The 25,111-nt window shown below is 35.8% G+C and overlaps 1 long non-coding RNA gene across 2 annotated transcripts in view; it reads right to left on the reverse strand.

Moving 5' to 3' along the window:
- Positions 1 to 1,017: 1,017 nt before the first annotated feature.
- LOC140640942 (uncharacterized) overlaps positions 1,018 to 25,111 on the reverse strand; it is a 36,743-nt gene continuing 12,649 nt past the window's right edge. For both annotated transcript variants that reach the window (XR_012037539.1, XR_012037538.1), the window contains exons 2-3: positions 10,881 to 10,994; positions 1,018 to 1,209 (exon numbers count right to left, since the gene is read on the reverse strand). This is a non-coding gene — a long non-coding RNA (uncharacterized lncRNA). The remainder of the gene's footprint in view (positions 1,210 to 10,880; positions 10,995 to 25,111) is intronic.

Here is a 25,111-nt window from a genome sequence, read left to right on the forward strand (position 1 = left end):
AGAAGGACTTGCACATCTAACAGTTGTTTTAGCCCCCACCACACCTCTTGTCTTGTGATCAAGAGGATGAGAGAACAGAATGCAAGCATTTGGCAGGATTGCCATATTAACACTATTTGCTGTTTGCAGCATAGTTCTCCAACCTGTTTCAATAACAAAATTATTAATAATTCATTAGAACTTTTCACGAATAATTAGTCAAGTAGCACTGGAAGAAGGTTCTAAGGGGAAGATGTTCACAGACCAAGAAGTCAAGGGTGTAAATTATGATCATGATTATTTTATTTCACAAAGTGATAGCATGTGCTACTTATTTCTGCTACTCAGAGGCCAACAACGGCAACACTGATGATTTACCTGAGATGTGCTCATCTGTTTATACTTTTACATTCAATAAAGCTGTGCAGTTACTATGGCAACTGGAAGTCTATAGGGTCTGTTTAAAAACCTGTGTCTGGCAGTTTATGTGCATAAATCTTCTACACACTGATATAAGGCTCTAGTCCTGTGTTTTATTAATTTGTATTTTCTTTGTATCTCAGATGGTGTTTTATTTTATAAACTATGAAGTCCAGAAGAGGTTGGCTAAAGAAACAATTTGTCTTGAGAATCTAACCTTGGAGCTTTAGAGAAGTCTGGCTTATTAGCATAAAAAGAAAGCACAAAGCTTGGCATTTCAGATATAGAAACATTTACAGTGATTTCTTCTACAAACTAGGCCAAAGCCTTGGATCTTTTGCAGTTCAGCTTCCTAAGCAATTCAATAATGACTCCTCTCACCTGGAAGGGAGAAAGCTAAGTACTGGTTTCTAAAGGAGAAGAGCAACAATGGAGTGTGTTTTTCTCCTTAATACTGGCATATAAAACTGTATACTAATAGTTCTGTGAAATGCTAAACTATTCTGGTACAGGTGAGGTTACATCATTGCTTCCCTGAAGAAGTCATTAGAGAAAGCTCAGCAAAAAACGTATGATCAATACATCATCAATACATCAGACTTTTTAAATAGACTCTTTTATTTTTCAAAACATAATTTTCAGCACTTTCTCCAGCAAATATTTGAACTATATTGAGGAAGCGTGGTCAGTGTGGGTAAGTGTGGTCTATTTGAACATGCAAGTCTTTAACATGAGAGAGACATGGATTTGACATGGATCTGGTTCTTCTATTTCTTACAACTTGACCTTTTTGAGCCTCTGTTACCTCATCTGAAAAATTCAAATAGGAATATGTATTTGCTGGATCATTATTAGATTTGCTGTATAGATTAAATGTTTTTCAATTATGAAATAAACATTATAAAATTTACCATTTTAACCATTTTTAACAGTTCAGTGACATTAAAGTACATTCACATTAATGTACAACCATCATCACCATTTATTTCCAGGACTTCTATTGTGTAAAACTGAAACTCTCTACCCATTAAACAATAACTTTTCATTTCCTCCTCCTCCCAGCTCATGGCAACTATCATTCTACTTTCTGTCCCTATGAATTTAACTATTTTAGGTACCACATATCTGTGGATCATATAGTATTTGTTCTTTTGTGATCACTTATTTTACTTAGGATAATGTCCTCAAGGTTCATCCACTTTGCAGCATGTGTCAGATTTTCATTTCTAAGGCTGAATACGATTCCAATGTATGTGTAAACTACATTCTGCTTATTCATTCATCTGTCAATCAACACATGTGTTCCACCTTTTGGCTATTGTGAATAATGCTATATGAACATGAGTAGAAATATCTCTTCAAGTCCCTAATTTCAGTTTTTTTGGACCTATATCCAGAAGTGAAATTGTTGGATCATTTGGTATTTGTATTCTTAATTTGGGGGGGAAATGTTCAGCTGTTTTCCTCAAAAGTTTGCCCCATTTTACATTCCCACCAGCAGTGCATGAGGGTTCCAATTTCTCCACATTCTCACTAACACTTGTTATTTTCTGCCTTTTTGATAATCACCATTCTAATGGGTGTGAAGTGGTACTTAGTTATCGTTTAATTTGTATTTTCTTACTAATTGGTAACATTGAACATGGTTTTATGTACCTATTGGCAGTTTGTATGTCTTTGGAGAAAAGTTTTTCAGGTCTATTGTGGAATGAATTGTTTATGTGTTAAAGCCCTAACCACCAATGCCTTGGAATGTGACCATAGTTGAAGATAAAGTCTGTAAGGAGCTAATTCAGTTATAATGAGATCTTTATGGTGGGTCTATTTCAACATGATTGGTGTTCTTATAAGAAAAGGAAATTGAGACACACATATGAACACACAGAGGAAAGACAATAGAGGGAGATGATGGCCATCCATGAGCCAAAGAGAAGGGCCTCAGAAGAAATCATCTTTGCTAACATCTTGATCTTTGACTTCTAGCATTCAGAAATATGAGAAAATAAATTGGTTGTTGAAAGTATCCAAGTATGTGGTTTTTCTCATGTCAGCCCTAGCAAAGTAATACAAAGAGTTTAGCCATTTTTTAATTGGGTTGTATTTTTTGTTGTTGTTGAGTTATAGGAGATCTTTATTCTGGATATTATTCCATATCAGATGTTTAATTTGCAAATATTTTCTATCTTTCTATATATATAGGTTAAATTTTAAAAAAGGATGTAAATTTCATAGCTCCTAGGTAACACTCAACAAATGATAGCTGTTGTCAATAAATGCACAGATGCACATTTATTACAATTTGTAGCCCTCATCTTTTTCTGTTTTCTTTTTTTACTGTGAAAATGTGGAACAAATGAAAAAAGAATATTTTGACATAATGGAGTCTATGGATATCAACAGAAAAATTATTGTCTACTGCAGATGACTTGGCACAAAACAAGTTGGTCAAATACAGCATCTGTTGAGCGTTAGAGTCAAAGAATATATCAAGCTGAAAAGAAGAAACATTCTGAGATATGTACAGACCAGATATATAGATAATCTAAGTGAATAATATATACAGTGTCCTACATGATTCAGTACCATAGAAAAATAGTCTTAATATGAACTCAAATCCTCTACAATGATTATGATGTGACCAATTCAATATAGACTCTAGTAGACAAAATTAATATGTTCATTGGAGGAAAAAAATAGACACCAACATCTTTAGCAATGAAAGCTTATTTTTTTTTCTCTACAGAAAATTGCAAGTACAAAAGCTTATAAGTGAAATTTATTTAGTAGTTTGTATGAATATTTTCTGTCAGGGAGAAATGTGATTAAATGGTCAAAGAAGTTGAGGTTAAATGCTCTTATGCAAAACTAAGACAAAACAAAATAACCAAAATAAATAAGCACCATTTCTAGCTTTATCTTTTAAGCCATTTGTTTTGCTCTGGGTGAGTAACATGGAAATATTTATTTTGGAATTGTTAGTAAAATATCCCTTCTAAAAAGTTCTTTTTATATTTATCTACTTGTAAAATAGGGAGATTACTTTAAAAATTAGGATTTTGGGGGGCCACATAACAAGTAACTCTATTTTAGTTTTGCCATTTGAAATTAGAAATTTAATAATGAAAGTTTCAAGAAAATATTGAGAGACAGTTGAAAGACTAAGATAAATTTTATCCAATAAAGCTGGGAAAAGATTTAAAAAAAAGAAGAAGATCAGGATGTCTGTTGTTACCACAGGCCATGCAATGAGGAAGAAGTAGTTAATACTGGCTTGAATATGACAGAAAGTTCATAGGAAGCGTGGTCCTTGAAAAGTTGGCATTGGAAAGAGATGTTTTACGGTGAGAGAACCAAGGTGTGAAAAATACAGAGGTAGGATTTAATATGATGAGGGTTGCTATTCTGAATGGATCTTCAAGGTCATTCTTTGTGAGAGAGTTGAAACTGTCAATAATGTTGCCTTTGTGTGTATTTTTATTTCTTCAAGAGAAATTAGTTTAATGGCTGGAGAGACTAAATTGTGCTATTTAGTGTCTTAGATTAATTGTGGTCAGGATTTAACGAGTTCTTATTGTGTTTTATGGTATGTTGTAAATATTTATCTCAGCCTATTTGCACAGTTCTTTAGAAATGTTTGATTTACATATGTCTTTCTAAGATAGGATTGCATAATTAGTCATATATGACAAATGGATTTCATTAAGTATTTCAATATGTGGTAAATTGGTTGTATGAGAAATATGATTGATTTCCTTCCATCTGAGGTGCATTTCAGTTGACTAATCATTGAAACTGTGGCTTACATGAGTTATCTTTTTTATTTTTTCTTATCTGTGTGTACTTGGTGGTTGCATATTCAATGATAGGAGTTATGTTGTACCAAGTGTGTTTACCAGATTGTGTATGATAAATTCATTAACTACACTCTTACATAAATTGCTGGAGCAACAAATGAATATTATCTGTTTGGCAAGTACAAGAATTTAATATCCAGAAAAAATAACTTAAAGAAAGCTATAGCTTGAGATAGGTTTAATAAAGAAATGAATTATTATATATGTTGAACGGATCCTTTAAGTAAAGTATATTTGGCTTTAGTTTTTGAGCTTTGACTTTTGGTAGATTTATTTTAATACAACTTTTTAGTAATGCTTTTAAAAATAAAAGATGAGAGTTAAAAGAAATCCATATTACCAAAATAGAGTAATTTTAAGAATTACTCTAATTTCAAATTACAAGTTAGTAATGAAAGAAAAAAATTCTCTTACACGGTGTGTGTGTGTGTGTGTGTGTGTGTGTGATTATAGTGATGAAGCTCTGGCTTGAAGTTGAAGTATTATATTTACTACAAAATTGTGGATGGCCAATTATAGATGTATAGATGATGAACTTAGATGGACGTAAAAGTTTTTTATAACTTCAAAATTCTGTGACTCTGAGAGCAATTATAAATTTACCTGGAATGTAAATGTGGTTTTATTCAGAAAATATATAAATTCTAAGTAAAAATAAACTCTCTCAAATTCAAGGGTTACAAAATTAACATTTTAAAGTGTGATAAATTGATTATTTTATTCTAGGAGGAAGAAAAGTTATGCGACTCTCTTGCTTTGATTTGACAGTCTCATTGCTTTTGCCGTTCCTGATAATGTTTGGAAGAAACAGACTAATTATTTAGGAAAGCATTCAGTTTGAGTAATGTATGCTGAGTTCCCCAGAGGGAAAATACATTTAATTATTTTGACCAGAATAACACTTAGTTTTATCTTATCACTGATATCTTCTGAAATTTCTCTGGTCATAAATTATTCTTCTCATGATAGATAGAAAGTATTAGAGCACTTACTGCCTCATTAGGAATTCTATCTCAGAACACGTGTGTCAATAAGCTACTAGCTAAGGTCAGTGCTGGAGAGTGCTAACCAACTCTATAATCTCTTTGTTGTGACTCCCAGTAGATAGAAAAGAAGTATAGTCTTAATCTTAATTTGCTTTTCCCTTTAACACTCTAAAATCCCCCAGCATCATCTAATTTTAAAGAAATAGGTGATTCAGTAGTCAATAGCACTAAAGATATCTGTCCCCAAAACGACTAGTCTGGAGCTATATGAAGAAGTCAACTCCATCTGGAGTTCAATCACACTTTTCCATATGGTTAATCACCAGCTGCTTATGAAGGAGAGTGTTGTCAAGGCTGGTAGGCCTGAAATTAGCTGTGCATCTGCATTTTGGCTATAGGCAAACCCTGTATCAAGATTAGAGTGTATGAAGGCAAAGATAGCTATGACTCTTTTTTCTCTATTTTTTTCAATGTTAAATGTGCTGTATTAATAAAAGAAAATGTATCTGAGCTAGTAAGAAGCAGTCTGTATTACTTTCTGAAGTCCAAACTAAGGATGCATATAATTAGTATGTGGCTAGACTTGAGTAATATTAACACAAATCTTGAGACTTTGTAGCTGGCATATGCAAGTTTCTCAATTTTATTTATGTGACTCATTTTCCTCTGGCACATTTTTTCCTGATAAGGATAGTAGGGTTTGGTTGTTTAAAATTATGTTTGCTTTGTTTATAATTCACAAGTTATATCCTAATCTTTTTGAAAGCTGACTTGGTATGAGGACATGGTGGCCTTAGCCTTCTTATAGAATGCTTTTGAATGCCTGGAAGTTAGTATCGGTGATTTTTTGTTTGTTTGTTTGTTTAAAGAAATGATTATTTTTTTATTGATGCCTGTTTAAAGACATTTAAAACTTACTCTTAAAAGATGATTATTGAAATTATCAATAATATCTCTATTTTGAAGTTTTAGCTTTTTTATTTAATGTTATTGGTAGACTTAGCCATAGATAGGAATAGGAAGCAAACTATTATTCTATTTTACTCAAGCAGAAAATTGAATTTAGTATCTGGTGTGTGTTACACAGTGACTATTTGGTTAGGGATATTGGACTTCGTTTTTTATCCAGCAAAATATTATGGGAATTAATGCTTTTCAACATTTGCCCTGAATTTCTTATGATGAATTACTACACCAGATTTTTTGAAGGAATCTTTATCCAAAGTGGCCATGAGGACAGGGATCATTTATCTGTATTTTGACCATAATCAAGGTCCATGTTTGTTGTTTTCTATGGAGAGTTTTTTCCCCCTTTTTAATGGTAAGCAAAAAACCTGTAATGGAATTGGATTGAAACTATGATGACGTTTGAAATAAACTATTTCCCATGGGAGTTATAATTTAATGTGAAAGGATACACAAATCTTTGAGGATATAGGTTGGTGATCTAGACACTGATGATTTTAAAGTACCTGTAGTCCATTCTACTGATTTGTGGAATGTGCATAGGAGACAGGGGAAGAAAAGCTTTAAGGACAATTATCATAATAAGAGCAACACAATTTTTGAATGAGAATAATTTGAGGTTACATTTTGGCTGTTTCGGTAAGTATACATATGTTGTAAAAGTTATGTCATACACTTGTCATGCATATGCATGTTGCTAGATGGTTAAAATACTTCACCAAAGGCTTATTCTTGTTCCAGTGGTCAGTTTTCTTTTTCCCCCCCCAGTGGTCAGTTTTCAATGATAAATTCATACACATTTTTCCGATAAAGATGCAAAATGTTTTTGAACACCAGGTCTCACATATCTGTATAAAGAATGTGACATAGAAGCCACTAACTGATTTGCATGTACTTTCACATTCTCATGTATATCGCAATAATTCCAGTTTTGTGTAATCACTTCTATTGCTTCATGGTACTGTGTGCTATTGCTGTAATATTCCTGTAAAATAGGCTTCATCCAAATCCTAAACGCCCCTAATTCTCTTTATTTCCTTTAGATATTTTACCTTGAAATTAAGGCATTCTGCCAAAAAAATAAGTGGCATGATTTGGTTGTGATCACATGATCAAAATAAGCAAGTTTCTTATACAGTTAACTAATAAAGCTATTAGCACAGTTCCCAATCCTGTTATCTTCATAATTCTTTTAAAATTTTTTCTCTTTATTTAAAAAATTTAGTAGAAAACTTTAAAAGCAAAATCATTTATCTATTAAATAGGAATTTAATTGCTGGAAGTAAGAGAAAAAATTAAATAGTTGTAATAGGATTTTAAACATTTTATTTCTAAATAATATCCTCTGGGGAAATGTGTTAAGAAATGATCCAGGAGTGGCCTATTTAACTGTTCTGTTATAGTGAAGCTGCCCACTTGATATGAGCTGATGTCTACTGATGTTTACCATATGCCCTTCACATGTATTAAATAATTTAATTCTTGCAACAGCCTTCTATGGTAGATACTATTATCATCTTCCCTATTTTACAAGTATGAAACTGGGGCAGGGGGAATTTTAGGAATTTGCCCAGTGTCACTTGATTAGTAAGCAGAAAAGCTGAGATTTGAACTTAGGCAGCCTATGCTGGATTTTGATATTGAGGATGACAATGGGTAGATTAAAAATGATTCTTTCAGAGGTTATTTTAATTTGTGAAAATTCTGGAAATTGCATAGAACAAAGGTCATTTATTTCTGAGCAGGGAATACTTCAGATATCCATGTAGAAAGAAAGATGTGCCAAAGAAAGGCTTATAGTAAGAGCAGGTATGAGACACAGGAGGATTTTTTTACAGCATTGTTGCATCATCCTTTCCTTTGCTTTGCACAGATAGCTGCTGTAACTAACCCTGATGACGAATGATTTTGTCACATCTTGTGAAGATTAACTAGGATTTCCCAGTAAACAAAAGTGCCCCATGATGCAGTCAGCTTTAAGCACGCTGCAGATCCGGGTGCCACAAAAGTCAGTTATGAGAATGCCAGTTCTAGTAAGTCTTATCTTGTCTTTCTTTTTTAAGAGCTCCAAATACTCTTTCTTAAAACAAGTTTTTATGTAAATGTCAAGTACCTAACATACAGTGCAATATTAATTTCAGGTGTAGAATTTAGTGATTCATCACTTACATACAACGCCCAGTACTCCCCACAACAAGTGCTTGCCTTAATCCCCAATGCCCCTTTAACCCATCTCCCAAACCATCTCCCCTCCAGTAACCATCATTTAGTTCTCTATAGTTAAGAATCTATTTTGGAGCACCTGGGTGGCACATCTTTCTTGAGCGTCTGCCTTTGGCTCAAGGCGTGATCCAGGGTTCTAGGATCAAGTCCCACATCAGGCTCCCTACAGGGAGCCTTCTTCTCCCTCTGCCTATGTCTCTGCCTCTGTGAGTGTGTGTGTCTCTCATGAATAAATGAATAAAATCTTTTTAAAAAATCACTGTGTTTATCTGTTTTCTTTCTTAAATTCCACATATGAGTGAAATCTTACAGTCTTTTCTTTCTCTGATTGACTTATTTCACTTAGCATTATATTCTCTAGTTCTATCCACATTGTTGCAAATGGCAAGATTTCATTCTTTTTGATGGCTGAGTAATATTCCAGTGTGTGTGTGTCACATTTTCTTTATCCATTCTAAATGTCTAGCAAGTCTTTTCTTATCATCTTCTCTCTTTCTCTTTGTGCTCCATCATGCAGAGGCCTGAAGTCAAGGTTAACATGCTCGGGGAGGAGGATTAGAGAAATAGAAAGGAAACCTAGTATTCCTTCTCCTCGAAGGCTTGATATCAGCCAGGGCTGCAGGAGGGGAGACAGTCCCATTTTAAATTAAGTTCAGTGTATTGATTATTGTATGGGATAGAATGTTCTAATTTTTGAATCTAGATTGTGCTTTGAATTTAAAGTGGTTGTACAACTGTTGAAAGTCATGGGTTCTACAGATTTTTAATCTAGGGTCAGGGAAAAAATCTTTTACTACTGAATAAATTTTAAAGGGGCAGTGGGAGTCAAAAATAAAGATGTATTTTGATTACATCCCATATGTTGTGCTTGATTAACTTGTGCAGAAAGAAATCATCAGGGGAAGCAATAGCATCTCCAACTACATAACAAGCTAAAATGTAGCTACATCAGATGGGAAGGGAGTTCAGTAGACTTGTGGATGCTGAACTGCATGCAACCAGGTAAAAACTGTGACTCTTTTTTATGTTCTTCGTGTCTTTTGATCAGCATTTTAGATGGAGTAAGGTAATGCATGTGAAAGTACTCTGCAAATCATAAAGTTGATAGAGATGCAAATTGTAATTTTGTGTATTTTTTACATTGAATTCTGCCAATAATTATCTTTATTACGTTTGTTCCACAAACATTTGTTTTCTGATGCAGAATCTATCTTTTAAAGGATTGCAGTGTTTCACTTATCATTTCTGGCTTATATTAGGGACATAACTTTTTTAAAAAAATAACATTTTACATGAGATCTTGGTGAGGTTTTCAGATGTGGATTTTTAAGTTTAATTATAATACTGATGAGACAAATAATTTTGAATCCTTTTGAAAAAATCTAGACAATCACAATCTAGATTTTTCTAGTGAAAAATCACTACAATAACATATATTTTTAGCTGAGATTTTGTATATCCAATGCCAGTAGGGTTGACACATTAGAAAATAATGAGATCACAGATTTTTAAAAAACAATTCATTATAAAATTTAAAATTCAGTATATACCTTTTGGTATAATCTAAGCTCCTTTGTAGAATAAAGTGAGATAAATAAATACAAAAATATATCAATTATATCTACAATATGATGGCATTTGTGTACATTTTAAATATATAGACTTATAATATGTGCATGTATTATATATATAATTTTTATGGATTATATTAAAAGAATACACAAATTGATTGGAAGGTTATGTACCAAATTTTGGTAGTGATTGGGTAAGATTAGAAGGTAGGGTATTGTAAGGGCAATGGGACTGGAGAGGGATTTTCAAAAAAGACTCAAATTTTAGTTGTAATATTGTCTGTCTTTTCATAGTGAAATCCTGGATGAAAGGTAACAAAGTACTGGTAATTAATTCTAGATGGTGGAATCATGGATACTTGTTATATTATTTTTTATTTTTTAAACTTACCCATGTTGCTGATTCTTCAAAAGAGTCAAATAAGTGAAGGCACTATGAAACATAGTGTATAAGCTGGGCTTTCTACTCTGGAGAAATTTCGAATTTAAAAATGAACAAGTCAGCCTGAAGTGGGACAGATAGATGGTGAATGAAGATCAGAAAATAATTTGTAGGTTGTATACACCATGAGATATGGACCCTGTTTTTGTCATTGAGTCCTCAACATCTTGCACAGTGCCAGATACATGGTAGAGGCTCAGTAAGTATGTATGAGTCTGATCTGAGGTCAGAGAACCAAAGAGAAAGATAGACTTAATTAATAATCCTCATTCAGGTTATCAGTTGCCATGGTAAGCCTATAATCTGTTGTTATGAGTCTTAAGAAGCATATAATCAACTACAGTCTCAGACTATAGAAAACTGTGAATTTGTGAAAGATGAAAAGAATAGTTAAATAAGTTACTATAAATAAGAGAGCTGTAAGGTATTCCTGACTCACCTGCAGCTTTGCATATTTTTCCTGTCGGAACCGAATTCTCCTTGTCACCTCCTGGTTTAGCAGAGATGTATCCTGTTGGAAGTGTTCTTTGAAAGCCACTTGAATGGGTAACACCTGTAGTGATTTTAAAAATGAAGACTTCTGATAGCATTCCAGACCAACCATATCAGATGCTCTAGGCATTTGGCACTGGACAATGTATTTTAATTAACTTGCAGGTGCATCTTTTTGAAAACTCTTTGGTTATGGAATAGTGATTTGATAGTAGATCCTAGCATGAAACATTAGAATAGCACAGCCTCAAAGTCCTTAGTTGTGAGACTATATTTCATGAAGTATGCAACAGAAGTCCTATAGAATTTAATAAAAACCTAGTGATTTAAGAGAATGAGAAGACAAGCCACAGACTGAAAATATGTGTAAAAGATATATCTGATAAAGAACTGTTGTCCAAAATGTAGAAGGAACAACAATAAAACCCAACAATAATAAAATGAAAACCCCAATTAAAAAATGAGCAAAAGACGTAAATAGACACCTCACCAAAGGAGATATACAGATGGAAAGTAAGTGTATGAAAAGATGCTCTACCTCATATGTCATTAGGGAATTGCAATGTAAAACAATGGTGAGATGCCACTACCCACCTATGGGAAAGGCCAAAATCCAAAACCCTGACAACGCTGGGTGCTGGCAAGATGTGAAGCAAAAGAACTCTTATTCATTGCTGGTAAGAATGCAAAATGATCACTGTGGAAGACAGTTTAGTGTTTTCTTATAAAACTAAACATACTCTTACTGCATGATCCGGCAATGGCACTCCTTGGTATTTACCCAAGTGAATTGAAAATTATGTCCACACACACACAAAACTGTACATGAAGATTTATAGAGATTTATTTATAATTTCCAGAACTTGGAAGTAACTAAGATACTCTTCAGTAGACAAACAAACTGTGGTACGTCAGGCAATGGATTATTATTTAGTGCTAAAAAGAAATGAGCTATCAAGCCATGAGAATACATGGAGAAACTTTAAATGCATATTACTAAGTAAAAGAAGCCAGGGATGCCTGGGTGGCTCAGTGGTTGAGTGTCTGCCTTTGGCTCAGGGTGTGGTACCAGAGTTCTGGGATTGAGTCTGGCATCAGGCTCCCCTCTGCCTGTATCTCTGCTTTCTCTGTGTCTCTCCTGAATAAATACATAAAATAAATAAATAAATATTAAAAAAGAAGCCAATATCACACGGCTACACGCTGTATGATTCAAACTATATGACATTTTGGAAAAGGATGGAAAAATATCAGTGATCTTGGAAGGGGTGGGAGAGATAAGGAGGGATGAATTGGTGGAATACAGAGGATTTGGGGGGCAGTGAAACTATTCTGTATGATGCTGCAATGGTGCAAACTTGTCATTATACATTCATTATACATTTGTCCAAATCCATGAATATACAAAACCAACAATAAACCTAATTCAAATTATGAACTCTTTGGGTGATAATACTGTGTTATGGAATTAGGTTCATTGATTGCCACTGATTCATTTCTACTCTGTAGGTTCATTGAATTCCACTGATATATAACTGGTGTAGGATGTTGATAATGGGGGAGGTGTGTGAAGATAGGAAGTACGTATAAAAGAATTCTCTGTACTTTCCACTCAACTTTTCTATGAACCTAAAACTACTCTAAAAAATTAAAATCTGGTATTTTCAAAAGCCCAATAATTGATTGATTCTTTCATTTCTTTATTCATTCATAAATATTAATCACATGCCCATTGTGTGATTGGCATTCTGTATTGTATTAGGCAAAGTATGCCAGTTTAACTGAGACACAGATCAGTAGATTATAACATGATGTGATAAGTACTGCAGTTGAAATAGAAACACAGTATTTCAGTGGTCACTAACTCAGCTAAAGAGAAAATAAAGAGAAAAGGGAAAAAAAGCTATTAACTCATCTTTCACCAGTTGGAGAAGTTTCAAAGGAAGTTAGAGTTGAATTGAGTATTGTAGTAGTGTGTGGACTATGAGTTTTCCAGTTGAAGTATTTCAGGGAAAGGCAATAGAAGCATTAAAATATGAAGAACTATAGCAATCATGAAATATGCTTGATCAACTCTCTTGAATGTTATCCATTGGGCCACTATTATCATTCTAATTATGGTGCCATAAGTTATTTTCTTGATGGTGAACTTCCACATATGTAGTGGATAAATGAAGATACTGATGATTATGAAAATTAGGATCATCTAACTTAGGTGTAGAGAAGAAATTTATATTAAGATACATATTAAAATATTGTCAAATATTTCTTTTAATAAATCTAAAATGTATGTTTTTTAAGCTATCCTAATTAATTTACATAGTGTATTTTTTAAATATTTTATTTATTTATTTGACAGAAAGAGCACAAGCAGGGGGAGTGGAAGAGTCAGAGGGAGAAGCAGGTTTCCCATGGATCAGGGAGCCTGATGTGGGGTTTGGTACCAGAACCCTACAATCATGATCTGAGCTGAAGGCAGATGCTTAACCGATTTAGCCACCCCGATGTCCCTCATTTACATAGCTTAGATTTAATTATACTAGAATGGAATATAATAGAACCTATGAATTTGTTCAATAAATAAATATTTTAGTTAATAGATTGTTTTTTAACAGGATATTTGGTTATGATGCTCTTTACGTCAGTGATTAATCCAATCTAACATCTTAATGCTAGATTGGGCTGTTTCCTTTTCAGCTAATGTGATACATACCAACAATTCAGCAATAACACCTTCATTACATACAATGAAGCCTAATATTAGACTAGTTGTATTCTGTTGCCAGTCTTTGGTTAGTGGGCTTCAGCCATTGAAATAAACTCTTTAAAAATGGTGTACTTGCAAGGTGCACGAACCCTATTATTGTCATATACTTGAACACAGACTTTTCACAGAATCATTCAGGGTGGCAATGGCTCTAGATTTGATTTCAGTTAACATTTACTGCTCTATGCTTGGCAGTGTGGCACTTACTATTACTTTTATTCTTTTCTACTGTATATTATCAGTAGGGGACTGAAGCTTTTATATTTAATGTAATCTTACATTATGATTTGGGGAGCTGAGTGTGATCACCTTCCTTTACAGAATAAGTTTTTCATCCTCAAATACCTCTCTTTTCTACATCCCCAATATTCAATCTATGCAATATCATAAAGATGGTGATTAGAAGGGAAGGCTATTTTCCACAATGAGATATTTAGTGAACAGAGTACATGATAGATGTTGAAAAAAATAAATTATAAGCAAAGTGATAAAACAACACATAATACATTAACTCAAGGAATTTGGGCTAAGCTGCTGGGCAAGAACAGAATAAAATAATTAATGAGGGCTCAGGGGATGTCTAGACTTTTTTTTTTTTTTCAGTTCAATTTTACTGAGGCAGCATCTGTTTTGAAAAATTATAAAAACATCCTAGGCTTTTTAGGATCCACTATCAAAACAGTTAGGGGTAAACCAACAAAGCTAACAACATTTCTTGTGAAAGAGTCTTGAATATCCTCGATGACTTTCACAAATCATTTTTAAAGAACTGTTTTAACTCATTCACAGAAATAATCTGGTGAGTAAGCACCTGGCACTATAGTATAGAGGTGAAGGTCTATACTGGCCTTCAAGGACCTCACAAAAAAGTAAACTGATTATTACAATAATGGCCATAACAACTGCTTACCATGCACCCTGGATATGCCAAGCTTCATTCCAAACATTTTACACATATGTCCTTTTAGCTTCGTAATAACCCCAAATTATAGGAACTATCACTAATTCAACTTGTGGAGGAGAAATACAGAGACACTGGGAGGGTGAAGACACTTACTCAAAAACATGACTTGTGTAAGACACAACTGAGAATCCAACTAAAATCTGTCTGCCCCCAGGACAGACAGAGATGAAAAGTACAAAAAACTTTTTTTCAGAGATAGTACTATGGAAGAAGCAACAAACTTTGGTGACATATTTAGTTTGGGGTGAAGGGACAGAAGCTATAGTCTTCCAGATTTCTGGCTTGGAGGACTGGGCGAAAGGTAGTGCTCCTCCCTTAGACAGAATCTGGTGTGGGGAGGGGAGAGGGAAGAGAAGGTGCTGGTTAAACTTGAAATTCACTGGTTAGAGTTGGCCAGTTATGTAGGTCTGGAACACAGACTACGCTAGCCATCATCAGCATATGGATAGTTGTTGAAGCCAGGGGTTTAGATGAAATCCCCCAGGGAGAATTCATAGCATGTCAAACATTGAGGCCCCCCAGTAGAATCTTGTGAGATAGTAAAATTATCAAAGGGTGGGAACATGAGGAGCCTGAGAAGGAGTGGCCTGAAATGAAGGAGGAAAAGCAGGAGAGAGTGGTATTGAAGTGGTTCCTCTTAGTTGAGCACAATAGCACATATAGAAGAAGTGGCAGTTCAAAAGCCCTGAATACTAGTTATAGGAACGTAATTCTATTTCTAATTTCTTTAAAATTGCTATCCCAAACTTTTCTGTACTTATTAAAATACTTCTGATCTTAAATCCTCTGTGATTCCTCTCAGGTCAAACTTTGGATTCATGAGAAGGTGAAATTATGTATTCCTAAGAGGAAATACCATAAGCCCCAAATAGAAAATGTCTTAACAGATAGCATTCTGCATAAGATACCCAGAAGTATTTTCCTTAATTATTTTTGCACATTTATAACCTTTTCTCAAGTTAATCGACATACTCTACCACCATGTTAGGTGTAGACAGAGGCAGTGGAGAGGAAGAAAATATCTCACACACCAAGAGAAAAAGAAATGATGAAAGGCAAAGTTGGGCATAATTTTCTTTTGGAAACTGAAACACCTGCTACATTTCCTGGAGCCTAAAATGGCCTCTGTTGCTTTCGCTACTGCTCTAACCATCTGCTGAGCTGCAGAGAGGTGGTCTGCAGCAGCTGAAAGCCGCTACAAATGCTTCAACTCAGGCTTGTTGGCACAGTAAGGAAGCCAGGGATGTATTGATGCCAAATGCAGGTCCTGTTTCTTTCCCTTTGCTGCCATGAAAAAAAATTAACCAAGGCCTTAAGAGCTGCCGTTGACATAAACATGATTTAATGTCTTTTTAGCATTTTCAGGAACCACAGAATTAGCAGAAGCCTTGGAGATGTTTAAGAGTGGAATCTCGAAAGTATTTCTCCTGCAAGCCATTTTAAAAGCAGATGTCGTGAGCATACTTCAGTACAGCTGCCTATTAGGTGACAGTACTTCAAATGCATAGAACGTGAAGGAAATGTACACTCTGTTTTCTCTATAGGATGGCAACCAACACCTGCCTCTCTTAAGTGTGGGACCAGATTTCCTGGTTGTTGCCTACTTTGCCTTTCGTTTCCTGTGTTTCTTTCCAGCATGATGAAGAAAGCCCTGATTAAATTAGGAGAGCTGTCAATATGAATCTATAGATACAGTATCTGTGTAATCATTTATTTACACAACTATCTCTTTGATTACACAGGGAGCTTCTTGAGAGTTGGGGCCAGATCGTCTTGGGTTTAAGTTCCAATTGCACTTCTTACTAGTTTGCGAACTTGGGCAAGAGACTTAACTGCTTTGAGTCTCAGTTTCTTCATGTGTGTCTCACTGTCTTTGTGATGCTGAATGAAGCTACGGTCTTCAAAAGTACCTAAATGGGTACCTGACATAAGTAGATGCTCAATAAATGTCGATGGAATAAAAGACATAAAAGCTCCTGTTTTAGGATGAATGTGGAAATTTGATTAATGTTTGCCTTGTAATTGTATAAGGGCTCTTTCTTCATTTATGAAGCAAGTCTGTGGCTGAAAATGTGAATGGTTATGCTGACCTGCTGTCTATTTGATTGGTGAGAGAATTCAGAGGAATCTTACCTTATCCATCCTTTAAAGAATTGGAGGGTTTGGACATGATTCCGTTTTTCCTTTTTTTTTTTTTTGAGATAGAGAGACAATGAGAGAGAGAGAGAAAGAGACAGAGAGGTGGGGCAGAGGGTGAGGGACAGAGAGAATCTTAAGCAGTCTTGTGCCCAGCACAGAGCCCCACCCAGGCTCAGTTTCATGGTGCTGAAATCATCATGACTTGAGCTGAGCTGAAATTAAGAGTTGGGTGCTTAACTGACTGAGCCCCATGATCCCTGTTTTTAGATCCCTATCCTATATTCCCTTTTCTCTGTCTCACCAAAATGTACTTTTGTTTTAAGACACTGTGCACAGTTATCTGCTTTTTGGAAAGCTGGCTTAAAAACCAATTCGTATTGGCAAATGGCTAAAAATGGCTTAAAACAGTGCTTTTTAAACTGTGTTCTGATACTTCCTAGGGATTCTTCAGGGAAGTCTAATGAAAAGCTGCAGGGATTTGGAGCTTCAAACCAGTGATTCTTAGTACCCCAGCCCTAATTTTAATCTAAAAAGTTACATTTTTTATAAAATAAGTTATGCATATATATGTATGTTTTCTGCTTAAGTACATACATGTATATTTACTTACTTAAGGAATAGGTTTTACTGTTTTTAAAAAGATTAATCTTCAAAGACGATTTATGATTACTGTCTTATCTCCTTTCAGCTCATGTACTTTTGTCATGAGACTCAATAATTTTACTAACAGGGATTCTTTAATCCTAGAATCCTAGCAAATGATAGAAAGTGATAGTCACTAGGGATCACCATGTGGTTGCTAAGATTTACTTCAGCTTCTTCTTTGATAGAATTATTAGATTGGTAATAAAGCATTTGACATGGAACATTTGAACTTAGCAAAGTATATCATGTATTCTCATGGATAAGAAGTGTAAGTATGAGTCAAATGTCTTATAATTAAGTGAACAATTGACAGAATATTAGCAAAAAGACCTGATTTCTAGATAAATACCCATCTGGAGAGAAATTCCTATTGACAGTGTCAGGGTTGTGTTCAATAGTCTCGTCATATTCCCTCCTTTCAGAATTTGTGATTTTGGTGAAGCTATAGAGGAAAGTCTCATCGAATTTGCAGATGACAAAGCTGGGAGGGATAAAGAATGTGTTGGATGGCAGAATTAGGATCCCAAAAGATCCTGACAGGGTGAAACATTCTGAAGTGAAAAAACATAATGAAATTTAACAGGGACAAATAAGAGGTCCTGTACTTGGGTCAAAAAACAGAAATACAGCTACACTTTCTGGGGATGATGAAATTGTAGCTTCTGAGCAGAATGTGTAAAAATGCTTAGAGGTATTAGATGACAGTCATATTTCTAGAAGTAAACAATGTGATGCGGATGTCCCCAAAGCTACTGTGAGTTTAGGGGATGCATCAGTTAAATAAACAGAATGTAGAATGAAGATGGGCACAGACCCATTTTTCTTAAGACTGCTCAGATTTTCCAGGGATAATGTACCTCTCAAAGTAGACAAACTGAAACACTTTCAAAGGAAACTGAATATAAAGACTTTGAACTCTGTTGCATGTGGAGAGTTCCATCCTGAACTTCAGGCAATAGATACTATATGGCCTAGAGACAAGAATAGGATGTACCAGGGGCACCTGGGTGGCACAGTCATTTAAGCATCTGACTCTTGGTTTTGACTCAGGTCGTGATCTCAGGGTCATGAGATTGAGCCTCAAGTGGGCTCAGCACTGAGTGCAGTCTTGGGATTCTCTTTCCCTCTCTCTAAAATGAATAAATAAATCTTTAAAAAAGAAAAAGAAAAGGATGTGCCAAAGACACTATCTAAAAATATTTAAATTGTTATTTAGAAATTTTTGGTCAGACCAGACGAGAGAATTCAGATCGATGAGAAATTTCAGATTGATGGACAGTAATTCAGTATAAGGAAGAATATTTTAGCTATAATAACTGTCCAAAAAGGGTGCAATCTCCATGAGATAATTTTTCTTCTCTTTTTAATTATTATTTGTTTATTTTAGAGAGGGAGAGACTTCACAAAAGGAGAGGGGGAGGAGCAGAGCGAGAAGCAGACTCCTCACCGAGCAGGGAGCCCAACATGGGGCTGGATCCAAGGTCCCTGAGCTGAATACAGCATTTAACAGGCTGAGATACCCAGGGCCCCTGTGTTCCTCTCAATGGTGGTGCTGGATTAGACTGGACTGCCAGTGACAGAGATACAAAGTGAATACATTTTAAAAGATGGCCTAATGTGATAACTTGTGAAATCTCTCCCAGCCTGACATTTCATGGCTTATAATTTAAGACACAGTAACAGCCATGTGGGATGATGTTTTAAGGCAAAATGGCGCTTCCTTTACTTTTCACCTTGGATGCAAGTTCATAATTGCCTCTTTCCCATTTTAGCTAAAAAAACATTTAAATTTTAAAATTTAGGATATTATCAAAATTATCTTACCTTCTTACTTTTCAAAATTTTATTTTTATTCTTTTTAAAGATTTTATTTATTATGGGGGATGGGGAGAGAGAAAAAGTGAGGGGAGGGTTAGAAGGAGACTCTCAAGTAGACTCCTTACTGAGCACAGAGTCTGAAGCGGGGCTTGATCTCATGACCCAGAGATTAAGACCTGAAATCAAGACTTACATGCTTAGCTGAATGAGACACCAGCCTCCCCTACTTTTCAAAATTTTAATTTTAAATTCCACAATAGAAGAATGTGACTGAATGAAGCAATTCTTCTCAGATTCTAGGCAAAGTTGAGTGCTTTAGAAAGCAAGTAATAATGAAATTTGAAAGAACCCTTTCATTAAAAACTCTGGATAGTTAAATCAAATAAGCAAACAAAACCAAACCACAATAATGTTGCCTTCTATAAACGTTTCACTTCACAGATTCAATTTAGAATAAAAGATATTGAAAAGAAATTATTTATTTCTAGGTAAGAGATACTCTGATTTTTTCTAGTTTTTCTGTAACTCTGCCAAGCTGTTCAAACACCATGGACCTTTAATTGGATAACCCAGGAAAATGCAGTCTCCTAACAAAGGCAAGTGGTGATCGGTAGATATGCCAATCAGGGCTCTTAATTGCAAATAGCAGAAAAGAGATTCATTAATGGTTTGGAGCTTGAGGATGCATTCACAATTACCTGGAAAGGTTGTTTAAACAAAGATGTTGATTCAGTAGGTCTAGAGTGGGGCTTAATAGTTTAAATCCCTAATAAGTTCTCAGGGGATGCTGCTGGTACTGATTTTGGACCATACTTTGAGGATGATGTGTTAAAAGATAGCAGAGATTTTCAGAATTCCTGAGAATTTTAGAGGAATGGACTTGAGGCCAAACTTTTAAGGACAATGTCCCATATTCTACTGGGCTTGATAAGGAGAATTTTGCTAGTTCTGTTGGTACCATCAAGCTGTGTATCTTCAGGATTTCAGTGTACTTTTCTGCAACAACTAGTGATGCCAGCAATGATGCCAATTCTGAAGCAGGAATTCAACTTGCATCCAGTGTCCAAAATCCAGTTGTCTCTGATATTACCCACCCCATGCTCCTGTCGTAGTGAAAAGTTATCCCCACGGAAGGTCAGGATCATGGTTGGAGCCAAGATTAAGGAAGGTTATGTGGCTGGGTCGGGGGGAGGAAGGGGACTGGAATTTTTAGTACTCTCTCCTACATTGGAGAAGCAGGACTCATGTTTGCAGAAACATAGGTGTTAATATTAGAAAATTCTACTAAATTAGCCCCACCAGTACACTTTAAAGCTTAGTTTAATTTATTGACTTCAGATTTCTACTTCTTTGGGACATCTGAACTCAGAGTGAACAAATCTCTTCTGGAAACTGATGTGGGTGATGGTGTGGAAGTAAAACTATGCAAGTTCTTCTAAATGTGATCAGTTGGTATTCTATAAAAGCTTTTATACTGAGAAATGATTTTGCAACACCCAGACATCGTTCTGGGTGTTGAGATAGTAAGGAAAAATAAGACATGAATCTTGAGTTAAGGAGTTTGCAGTTTAATAAGGGAAATAGTCGAGTAAATAGAGTATTTCAATATAGACACTTATTTTTTTTTAATCTTTTTTTTAATGTTTATTTATTTATGATAGTCACAGAGAGAGAAAGAGAGAGGCAGAGACACAGGCAGAGGGAGAAGCAGGCTCCATGCACCGGAAGCCCGATGTGGGATTCGATCCCGGGTCTCCAGGATCGCGCCCTGGGCCAAAGGCAGGCGCTAAACCGCTGCGCCACCCAGGGATCCCTAGACACTTATTTTTATGTATGAAAAGATTAGATGCCAGAGAAAATAATGGTTTTGTATATGCATATCTAAAGGTTTTGGTTTTTATTGAAACTAGGTATGGTGTGGATTGAATAAATAGCAGCTTTTGTGAAGGCCCTATTTTATGTTTAGAAATGCACAGAAAGCCCAGAATTTGGGATTTTCATGACACTATCCAATTTTTCTCTTTTAGTTCCCCTTTTCCTCTTCCTTTTCTTCCTTCCACCCTCTTTCCATTCTTCCCTCTTTCCTCTCTTCCTTCCTTCTTCAAAGAATACAATTTAAAAGGACAAAATGAGGTCGCCTGGGTGGCTCAGCTGGTTAAGCATTGAACTCAGGATATGGGCTCAGGTCTTAATCTCAGGGTCACGAGATTGGGCTTCACGTGGGGCTGTGAGCTTAGCACCAAGTCTGCTTGAGAGTCTTTCCCCCACCCCTTCCTGTTCTCCTCCTGCTCATGCTCTCTCTCTCTAAAATAAATAAATAAAATCTTGAAAAAAAATAGACGGACAAAATGAACAAATGGAATGATTAAACAACTAATGTTCCCATCCTAATCAATGGGCTATCTGGAATTGCCTCTTGTACATTCACTAATAAAGCTGATTTTATGAGACTACATCATAAAAGTTTCCAAGGACATACTATCTTGCTCTATTATTTCTTTTTAATCGCTTATTTAGTATTTAAGTTTCTAAGAATTGAACGAAGAAGGAATAATATATTTAGTGTTTCTCACTGTATACATCCTCAGTGACCCTTTAAACGTTTTTTTTCATGGTCAAGAACATTGATTTCTGTAAGTAATGAGTTCGCCTTCCTTATGTTAAAAGTGAATGCTTCTAAAGTTCCTCTACCTTTATCATTTTCTGAATATGTATAAGCTTTCTGTAGTAGTAGTATTTTTTAAAAAAGATTTTATTTATTCATGAGAGACAGAGAGAGAGAGGGAGAGAGAGAGAGAGAGAGGCGGAGACAAGGCAGAGGGAGAAGCAGGCTCCATGCAGGGAGCCCAATGTGGGACTCAATCCCGGGACTCCAGGATCACGCCCTGAGTCAAAGGCAGATGCTCAACTGCTGAGCCACCCAGGCATCCCTGTAGTAGTAGGATTTTTTTAAACATATTACACTCTAATTAATCATTTATGTTCCTGAGCTTAGTGAAGATTGTACCTTTTGGCTGTTTAGTTTCAAAACCAGAAATTTATAAATGAAGAGACTGGGTGAATCTGAAGTGGCTTTGCTTCTTCACACCGTGAAAGGAGGCTTGCTATGCCATACTTTTGCCACAGAGGGGCATTACCTGCCTTCTCTTTTGTATCAGTCCTCTATGGCAAGAGAATAAACCCCTAGAAACTCATTTTTCATTTGCTTTAAAAGGAAAACAATATATTAATACACAAAAAACCCCTCAGAGCTAGTGGCCACTTACAAGTTATATGTGATTTTTAAGCTAGAGAGAGTAGATTATCATAGGCAGCATAATCCTTTACATCTTCTCAAGGCAGAGCAATTATTTCTTTTCTAGCCATATCAAATATCCTTATGTAAAATACTTCGATATTTCAAGAAAAGCTATGACCCTTATTTCAATTGAATTCTGGGCCAAATAGGACTTGGGGAAACAATGCATCTCATTGGTGGCAACTGCTACCCGAAAGAAACACACGACTCTCATCAGAGAATAGTTGCACTAGAAATATGTTTTGAAAATGTGGTCTCTATTCCCTGCTTTCACCCTCTGTCCCCCTCTTCTCTCCCACCCCAAATTGCTGGTGCATATACTCTTGCTGCTTCCTGAACATACATAATATCAGGTTTCAGAAAGAGGAGAGAAACCAGGAAGAACTAGAAAGAACAAAACACTAATAAAGATCCCGTGTTTGTACAATATTCCCAGTACAAGTGACACATACTTGATTCCTCATATCTAATACAAGGTAATAGAGATGATTATCCAGTCCAGTTTGAGTCTGAATCTAAATATGATCCTAATTAAGATCCTGATCACAAGATTCACACACGCACAATACTTTCAAGCAGAGCCTAATTAAAATAGCACTAAAGAGACAGTCTTCTGACATTTCTTTTTAGAAAAAAAAAGCATCAACACAGCTGCAGAGAGCTGTTCTCTAGAAGTTCCTGTAAAAAGGAACAGTGATGCAAAGGCCCCCATGCAATGGCTAAGCCACAGCTCAAATTAAAATGGGCAAGTGTCTTCTTTCTCCCCATTCCTGTGGGTTAATCATGCCTTGGCATTCTCATTGCCCTTCAGCCACGGGGCGAATGAACAGTTGATCATTTTCAGTTTGGGTTTGGGGAGCTGGTTAATTTCCTTACATGACCTCAAACTTAGTATTCCGCTTCAAAGATATTAAAATATTTTCATGCCAATTGACACTGAAAATTTATGATAATTACAATTTCTTCTTGCTTCACTGCTTTTCTTCATCTTTTCTCTTTTCAACCATTTCATTCCTACTTCCACTTCCACTGTTCGCCTCATTTCTGCTCTAAATAGTTCTTCCCACTGTGGTGTTTGAAATCATTACTCAACTCCTCTTGGGAGAAGCCTCAAGAACTTGTCCTGAGGCTGTGCCAAATCCCTCAACACTTGTTAGGGCCACAGATAGGCTTAGTGCACAGATACGCTCCGTATCTGGTACAACTATATGTGAATGTTTATTGGTGTAATCCTAGACTTACTTGGGAAAGTTTGAGAGTATTTATGGCACCCTGTTTGATTCTAGCTTGATATCATGATAAACATAGAAAGTTCATTGGCACTCAAATGGGCTACCAATCTATATGCTGGGAGACCAGGTCTCTTGCACTCCCTGAGGACTCATAGGTGACCAAAAAGCATTTGAAGGATTTTATTCTCTAAACTGGATTAAAAAAATGGAATTCTTTTCTACACTCTGGTTCCATCCCAGGAATTCTTGGATTTTACAGTGCCTGATCCTGGCAAAGATTCCTCAGCTTTCAGCTTTTATCTTGTTTCTCCCATGTCTGATTCCCCCAGATTCATGTTGCAACTGTATCTACCAGACTGCTCCCAGATATAGCCTCAAAAAGACCTTGGTTTCCAAGCCCATCTGGATAGACATATTTATAGCTTTACCACACCCCCACCACCTTGGAATTAATTCATATATTCAGAATCTGGAAGCCAGTCTGCACAGCCAGGCTTCTGTGTTACTCTTCTAATTTCTTTTACCACCAACAAACATTGGATATCGACTCCTAATTTTCAGTACTTCCCTCTCTCCCACTTATCCCAGAAAAGGTCTTAGATGTATGATGCAGGGTGAGGCATCTATATAGGTCCCTCTTTCCACCTAGTATCCTGTAAACTCCACCACCCTCACTGCCCCCTAATCCAGCTCAACCTTATCAAAGAATGGAAACCTGCACTGAGCATTGAATGATTGGAGTTGGTACGATATTTTTCTTCCTTCTCTCTTTTTTCTTCGTCCTTGATAAAACTGATAGTACATTTACTATAAGAAAAGCTAAGAGTGACTACCATTTCCAGAATATTTACAATATATCAGGAACGTATACAAGCTACCTCATTTAATTTTCCCCCTAGTCCTCCACTAGATAGTAGAGGTTATTGAGAGAAGTCCTTGCATTTAGTAAGTCACAGAGCTGTAAATTAACTTTAGTTCTCTTCCAAATCCCACATGCTTTGCATTCTTCAACACTGTCCTGGGACAAAGGAGGAAGAGGCTGACCAGACCATGGGCTAGTTGGGTCAGGCATCTGAGCATCTCACCATATGCAATGCAACCTGAAACATACTCTAACGAAAAAGTAGATCCAAAGTACGCAAAATGCTTTAGAAGGCATATGAAGAAGAGAGAATTCTTGCTGGATCAGAGAGTGTGGGAAGGTGCTGTCATCGTGGTAAGTTCTGAGAAGTTTTATTTGAGCTGGCCTTCGAATAGGGAGATGACATTCATGAAGTGGAGAGTGGAGCCACTGTTTAAAGTTGTTTGTGCATTT

The sequence above is a fragment of the Canis lupus genome, chromosome 10 (genome assembly GCF_048164855.1).
Source record: "Canis lupus baileyi chromosome 10, mCanLup2.hap1, whole genome shotgun sequence".
In the NCBI taxonomy this organism is placed as follows: domain Eukaryota; kingdom Metazoa; phylum Chordata; class Mammalia; order Carnivora; family Canidae; genus Canis; species Canis lupus.